Source organism: Gymnoscopelus microlampas (genome assembly GCF_963454915.1).
Source record: "Gymnoscopelus microlampas genome assembly, chromosome: 14".
Lineage (NCBI taxonomy): Eukaryota > Metazoa > Chordata > Actinopteri > Myctophiformes > Myctophidae > Gymnoscopelus > Gymnoscopelus microlampas.
The window spans coordinates 50,099,319-50,107,810 of NC_139951.1; positions in this window are offsets into that span (position 1 = coordinate 50,099,319).

Here is an 8,492-nt window from a genome sequence, read left to right on the forward strand (position 1 = left end):
CCTATATTCTTCATGACATACATTTCAGTAACAATTTATATCAAACAGTATACAAATATATTTTTCATAAATAACTTTCTTGGTGGGTACAAACATAATGTCTGATTCTGATGTCCGACGTGACAATAATATTGTAATTATTGTCTTCACAAGTTTCGCTCATTAAAAATAGACAATATACAAATCCACAACTTTTTTCAGTCGAGGCTTCATATCCATAATCATAGGAGTAAAATCACCTGGCTGGCTGGTTTGTTTATTTCTGGAACACAGTTCTTATATGACGTGATCTAAGATTCTAAGATGGGGATTCCAACACAAAAAATAACACTGTGACCCCATAGTGATATCGCCTCATTTGTCAGAGGTGCATTCAGCAGTACAATACGGTATCTAATAATAAAATTAAAGTGCATTCAACATAGGTAGGGAACAAAACTACTAATCACCAGAAGTCTGAAGTGCATTTCCTGCAAAAACAAGCAACCAAGAGTATACCTAGCGCTAAGGTAAAAGTGCTATATATCAGCTACCAACTTTCTTAAACAGATGAGACAAAATAGCAAAATCAAATGAGCACGAGCTAATAAGTGTATCGACTAAACAAGATCCAATAAAACAGTACAACAATAAAACAAGAGTTTGTACAACTAGTTAACAACAAGTAAGCCAGACAAAGAGGAAGGGTAGTGTTTCCTGAAGACTCCACATCTCAGAGGCAAAACCTTTACTCCAATACAATTATTTAAAAACTTCAGTTACCAGTTACTTTGTGGATATTATTATTATTACAAAACATACATTAATTCACCTCATCCATTTGAAAATAGCCGAGCTTGTAGATCTGCTATTTTCAAAGGATTTTAACACATTTTGTTTTACATTTGAAGACTTGTGAAACGGGACATTCTGCATAATGATTACTTTCTGCTTTTGGTACTTTTAAGTACATAGTGATACCAATACTTTTGCACTTTTACTTAGGTAAAACATGATTTGAGTACTTTTTCCACCACTGTACTGTAGCTAATGTCCCAAACAGCAGCTGTTGTGAACCATGTGTCCACAGAGGTGAGTCTTTGATATGACAGAGATAACAGAGCCGGCAAGATAATTGCTCATAATTGCATGCTTAATGCTAGCGTTTTGATTGAATTGCTGGATAATTACACCGTGTTTATGTTTGAGTGTAACCCGTCCATTCATCTACCACCCACTCCATCCATCCATCATCCATCCATCCTCAGTGGTGGTAAGTACATTTACTTAAGTTCTGTACTTAAGTAAAATTTTGTACTTTACTTGAGTATTTCCAATTTCCAATACTTTTACTTCTACTCCACTACATCTCAAAGGCAAATATTGTACTTTTACTCCACTACAATTATTTGAAAACTTTATAGTTACTAGCTACTTTGCAGATATAAATTATTACGTTATAAAACATACATTAACCACCTTAGCCTTATTTTATACACAGGCTATTTTAAAACATTTTAGTACTTTAAGTACATTTTGATACCAATACTTTCGTACTTTTACTCATAGTAGAGTCAAAAATGGAGGTTCCGTGACCATCCTTTGGCAAGGATGGTTTGACGATTGATTTGACCTCTATGGACCCTTTAGAAAAGATTTAGCCCCCAGGTCCCTCCCAAAAATCCTGGCATTTTTTGCTAGACAGCCAAATTCAAAATGGCGCCCGGCGCCATCTCTAAAAATTAACTTTTGATCTGAATGACCTAGAATCATGTATGAAGGCACTTTTCCATACAAGTCAACCATGAGGATTCCAAATCCGACACAATTTTAATTGTAAGACCTTGTTTTGACTCCAAAATTCAAGATGGCCGACATCCAGTAGAGTAAAAACTTATACCCAGGGGGCAAAGGGGGGTATGCTGCATTTGCCCTGCCATAAAAGGTTGGCCACCAGAAATAATATCTATGACCCAGTAGGATCACAACCTATATGGACAACCCGGTCACCTTGCTGCTGGAAATCCAATATGGCCGCCTCAATATTATCAGAAAATAGCTTTGGCAATAACTTTTGAACCAGATGGGCTAGAAATAAAAACTTGGTGTCTATGTCATGGTTTCAGAGCATGAGAAACTCAATGGAATACTTATCTTTATGATTGGGTGTGTCTGGACCTTTCATTTGCATATTTCCAAGATGGACGCCACGCGAAAATGAGTTTTCCTATGACTTTTACAGCAAAAAGTCTGCTTTTTAAGCAATATGAACACATTTGGTCAGTTTGAGCTTTAATTTATATGTTGTCAATATGGCTGCAGTCATAAATAATGTATGGCATTACATTTTCCCTCAGATTTATTGATTTATAGATCTATAGTTGTGGGGATGATTGCAGAGAAAATCGGAGAAAAAGCCCACAACGTATCTTATGTATCATTTTAATAAACTAAATACAATATAAACAGACACATGCACACTCCAAGACTTGCCAAAAACTTCAACTTTAGGGCTATACAAATTAACATAGTGGTATGCATTCAAGTAACATAACAAAAGATAGACTACTTAGTGACAAATAGAGTAAAGGCGGAGTTGAGGTTGCCTACAAAAGGTTCATTTTTACCTCTATGGTGCTGTCTTGCCTGCTTCTAAAGCCAATGATACTATGGTACAATGCTATTCACTGTCACTGTTGTCATGTGTTGCACTGATCCTGCTGCATCGTGTCTCCAGTCCCTGGCAACGGCATCCTAAGTAGCATGGAATTGCCTTCTTTGCACGGGAACAGTTTTTTTGGCAGCCTTTGATACAGCTGCATGATATTGCCTTGTTCATTGACACAGGCCAGGCTGGCTCGGTAGATGCAAGGGGGACTGCATTGCTAGCACTGAGAGACCATCCATACTCTGTGAAAGAAGGAATATCCGGCTTGGCGATATGTGCACATTTATCTATTATGGTTGCTAGAACAGCTCTTCTCAGGTGCAGGTCAAAGGCATTCTCTGTCGGGGGCAGCAGCTTTAAGAGGGTTGATCTATTATTGAGGAACTTGTACACTCTAAGCTTACTCAGGTCAAAATCCTCCTGGTGGTCCGCTTTGAATGTATATACAGCAATTGTGAGGTCTCGTGCCGGATTTATGGACGTCATCTGAGAGGGAATCATAAGAGTTTTCACCAAACTCCTCAAGTGCAGAGATCCAGACGCATGAGGGCCTTGAACCATGCCTTCTTCCCAGTGAAGAAGGGATAGCTGGTGGTACAGTATCTCTGCCACTTAAACTATGGATAAAGGGCAGGGCACGACACTGTGCGAGCCCCAGTGCTGATACCATTTGATGGATAGGAAGGTATGAATTTTGCTCTGTTCTCACCCACAGCTCTGGAAGGCATCTGAGATGGGTTGTTGCATAGTAAAGGCACATGATGATGATGTCTGTGTCATTGGCATGGATGACAACTCTATCAACTTTGTCATTCTGGACGCTGTACAGGGTGTGGAGTATTATTCTTGTATCAGCCTCCTGTTGTGTGGATTCTAGTGCAGGGACATCTTCAATAGACCCCTCATTGATCAACACACTCCTTGTCTCTTCTTTAAACCCCCCACCCAGGTAAAGATGTGTTGGACCAAGGGCCGCCTTAAGTTTCTCATTTTCACACCATTCGTCACAGAGGAAACTGAATAGGTTTGCCTTGTTAGCTGACACAGCAAAAAAACTCCTGAGGATCTGGAGCTGTGTAATGCATACTGACTTCATATTCTTTGGTAGGTTTTGGTCGAGCATATCTGTGTTCTTGCTCAGCTGTCTTAAGACTAGGTCCACTGTACCGGTCAAAACAGAAGTGAATGATCTCTGTGCCAGCAGGCACATCATTCAACAGCAGACGTTGGTATCGTTCAGCGATTGTTCCAAATGCTTCACCTTTCAGGAACGACCAATGGCGCATGGCATACATGGCATCAATAACTACTGCTGTTTTTATGTCTTCTGTAGGCAGGTCAGGGATGCATGCAACTTTGGTCTCCTCTTTCAGGACCTTAACAAGGCTTGCCTTGGTACCTGTTCTCATCCTGCCATCTTCCTTGAAGAGGGAAGGGGGGAAGTCACTGCACTCGTGGTTGCCTATAAAGACAAGGTTGAGTTCTCCACCACTGGCTATGATTTGGGTCATGTGCAGGAGGGCAGTAATTTCATTGCTCTTGCCAGGTGCTGAGGTTTTCCCCTTAGATTTTGTAGATGATGTGTTTTGAGTGTAGAAAGTGTTAAGCTTCATTATGCTTGTTTTCTTCTGTTCACTGGACAGTGACTCACACAGTGCCTTCAGACCCAGTTCTTTCACACTCATCAAGTCGTCCTTGACTGTGGAATCAGCACACTGTCCTGTAGATATGTTGATCATGGGTTAGTCTCCACTGCTGCCATGACCTTGACTACCATTTCTGCGTCCCGGATTACACGACTCTGACCAGACTCATGGTGTGGGTCTGCCATATTGACAACATATAAATTAAAGCTCAAACTGACCAAATGTGTTCATATTGCTTAAAAAGCAGACTTGTTGCCATAACAGTCAGCTGTCACTGTAAAAGTCATAGTAAAACTCATTTTCGCGTGGCGTCCATCTTGGAAATATGCAAATGAAAGGTCCAGACACACCCAATCATAAAGATAGGTATTCCATTGAGTTTCCCATGCTCTGAAACCATGAAATAGACACCAAGTTTTTATTTCTAGCCCATCTGGTTCAAAAGTTATTGCCAAAGCTACTTTCTGATAATATTGAGGCGGCCATATTGGATTTCCAGCAGCAAGGTGACCGGGTTGTCCATATAGGTTGTGATCCTACTGGGTCATAGATAGTATTTCTGGTGGCCAACCTTTTATGGCAGGGCAAATGCAGCATACCCCCCTTTGCCCCCTGGGTATAAGTTTTTACTCTACTGGATGTCGGCCATCTTGAATTTCGGAGTCAAAACAAGGTCTTACAATTAAAATTGTGTCAGATTTGGAATCCTCATGGTTGACTTGTATGGAAAAGTGCCTTCATACATGATTCTAGGTCATTCAGATCAAAAGTTAATTTTTAGAGATGGCGCCGGGCGCCATTTTGAATTTGGCTGTCTAGCAAAAAATGGCAGGATTTTTGGGAGGGACCTGGGGGCTAAATCTTTTCTAAAGGGTCCATAGAGGTCAAATCAATCGTCAAACCATCCTTGCCAAAGGATGGTCACGGAACCTCCATTTTTGACTCTACTATCAAGTCAATTTTGAATTCCGGACTTTTACTTACGTAACGGAGTACTTCTACATTGCAGTATTGATACTTTTACTTAAGTAAAACATTTGAGTACTTTTTCCACCACTGCATGAGAGAGTGATGGAGAGAGAAATGGAGAGTGACTGATTGCTTGATTAAAATTTATGAGAGAAAAAAGAAAAAAGTGTCTGCGACAGCAGCAAACTAAATAAGCCGCTGAGAGGCGATGAGACGAGCCGTGTCTATTGTCTGACGCGCTCTACAAACCAAAGGAAGACACGCAACATAAGTAACGTAGTTAAAGGGTGATCACAGCGATGCAACAATAATAGGAAACGGGTCCATATATACCCGTTATGGGATATGAGCATCGTTTTCATAGACCTGCTTACTTATTCCTCTGGCAACATGTGGCAACACTAGATCCCAATCCCATAGCCCAGTGGTTTTCAACCAGTGGTCCGGGGACCACCAGTGGTCCTTGGGGGGGGGGGGGGGGTACCAGGGGGTCCCCAGCTAAATTAGTTAACATAGCCTCAGAATCATTTTTAACCACTTAGCTTTGGCTATTCAAAAATATCAGATCTACAAGCTCATAGCGCGGCACCGAGTGCCGCGCTATGAGCTTGTAGATCTGATATTTTTGAGAAATCTTGAAAATTGGTGCAAATCTTTGAATATATGAATTTTTCAAAGAGAACCTTTTTAACTCATATCTTTGCTTCTGGGGGGTCCCTGGCACAAAACATTCTCAGATGGTGGTCCGCGGCCAAATGTATATCAATTTAGGGGTCCCTGGCATGAAAAAAGGTTGAAAACCACTGCCATAGCCTGACCGATCCCAATCCCATAGCCTGGGGGACCATGTAGAGTTAACAGTGTTTCTAAAGAAGGCTAATCAACAGATAGAATTTGGGTAAAGTGAAAAACAGGCAGTGGCGTGCACAGACATTTTGAGGGGCAGGTGCTCAAGTAAATTATACTTTTTTTTGTTTACTTGGTCTGCTCTTTTTTCCCTCTACACCTATACCTCTTTGCCAAAAATAGCCGATCTACAAGCCCACAACGCCTCGCAGCGCTATTTTTGGCTAAAGTTCTCCTCAGAAAAGGGATGCTAGGTTTCGAGTGGTTATGGTAAAAAAATAAATCATATCACATAAAGATTTGGCGGACCCCCTGTAGTAACTCTGAGGACCCCCTAGGGGTCCCGGACCCCCTGTTGAAGACCCCTGCTGTAAACTGAAAAAAAAAGAAAAAACTTTTTTTCTTTTTTTCAAAAGGGCACTTCAGGTCAAGAGGGCAAAGGGCAGGTGCTTCAGCACCACCTAGAGTCTATCTGTGCACGTCCCTGAAAACAGACTTCCTCACGGTGGGCATTTGCTAATGATGAATGGCCGTGTGCAAGAGCAGAGACATCGCTTCAGCCACTGAGGAGAACCAAGCACTTCAGACAGACTGACAGGCCGTTAATTGCATGTAGGATAAATAAAGCAAATAAAGGTATAAAGCAGTCAACAAAAAGTACGGCTCCTACACATCCCCTCTCTCTCTCTCTCTCTCTCTCTCTCTCTCTCTCTCTCTCTCTCTCTCTCTCTCTCTCTCTCTCTCTCTCTCTCTCTCTCTCTCTCTCTCTCTCTCTCTCTCTCTCTCTCTCTCTCTCTCTCTCTCTCTCTCTCTCTCTCTCTCTCTCTCTCTGTGTTGTCAGCAGGTGAACAGGTGATGCTTTTGAGGTAAGCAGGTGTCCTCCCATATGCCTGTCACTCAATCATCCACACGCACGCACGCACGCACGCACGCACGCACGCACGCACGCACGCACGCACACACACACACACACACACACACACACACACACACACACACACACACACACACACACACACACACACACACACACTGCTGTTTGAAGTCATTGTTGTGTTTCAGAGGCAGATGGAAGATCAGGAAAGCCAGGGGTCAACAGGTCAGCAGACAGACAGTCCACACTACAAACAACAGCTTGTGTGCTTTCATCTCCCTGTGTGTGTGTGTGTGTGTGTGTGTGTGTGTGTGTGTGTGTGTGTGTGTGTGTGTGTGTGTGTGTGTGTGTGTGTGTGTGTGTGTGTGTGTGTGTGTGTGTGTGTGTGTGTGTGTGTGTGTGTGTGTGTGTGTGTGGATGATTGAGTGAGGGGGGGGCAGGGGGTCCCCCAGTAACATGCCTTCATAGTTAGGAACCAAATGGACAAACACCAGACACACTGAGGGTCCACTGCTGATACTAATGAAGGCTCTGTTCCATTCTGGTTGTTACAATGACACTAATGAAGGCTCTGTTCCATTCTGGTTGTTACAATGACACTAATGAAGGCTCTGTTCCATTCTGGTTGTTACAATGATACTAATGAAGGCTCTGTTCCATTCTGGTTGTTACAATGACACTAATGAAGGCTCTGTTCCATTCTGGCTGTTACAATGACACTAATGAAGGCTCTGTTCCATTCTGGTTGTTACAATGACACTAATGAAGGCTCTGTTCCATTCTGGTTGTTACAATGACACTAATGAAGGCTCTGTTCCATTCTGGTTGTTACAATGACACTAATGAAGGCTCTGTTCCATTCTGGTTGTTACAATGACACTAATGAAGGCTCTGTTCCATTCTGGTTGTTACAATGATACTAATGAAGGCTCTGTTCCATTCTGGTCAAACAGAGTCAGGGTGTTGACTCACTGGAAACACTCTGCTACACCAGTGGGTCTCAAAGGGTGGTCCAGGGACCTTCATGGTGCCTTGAGGGGGTTCCAAATGGACCCCTTACGGGTGTGCAATTCTGAGAGTGTACAAATGAACACTCTCAGAATTTGTACACTCTCAGAGTTATGGGGTCCTTGAAATGAAAAGGTTTGAGAACCACTGTGCTACACTAAATGGAACAGAGCCTTCATTGGTATCATTGGTAACACCTTTGATGGAAGTAAGGAAGAGGCCCAATTTATTTACAATATGGCTGCTGTGCATAGAGCCTATTGCAAGGAGCCGGAAACCGGAGTTGGTGCAAATAACACTTTCCTTGGTGGTTGGTAGAAACAGTAACAAAGGTACACCTCTCACAGAACGTGTAACACAGGGAGAAACTCAGGAGCATAAAGCAGAACCTCTCGGCATGCGTGGCATCAATACTATAAACAGGCAACGAGCCGACACCGGGAGTCCAGTTAAGAAACCCAGTCATTAAGGCAACGGCACACAGCTGGGCCCGCAGCTGGGC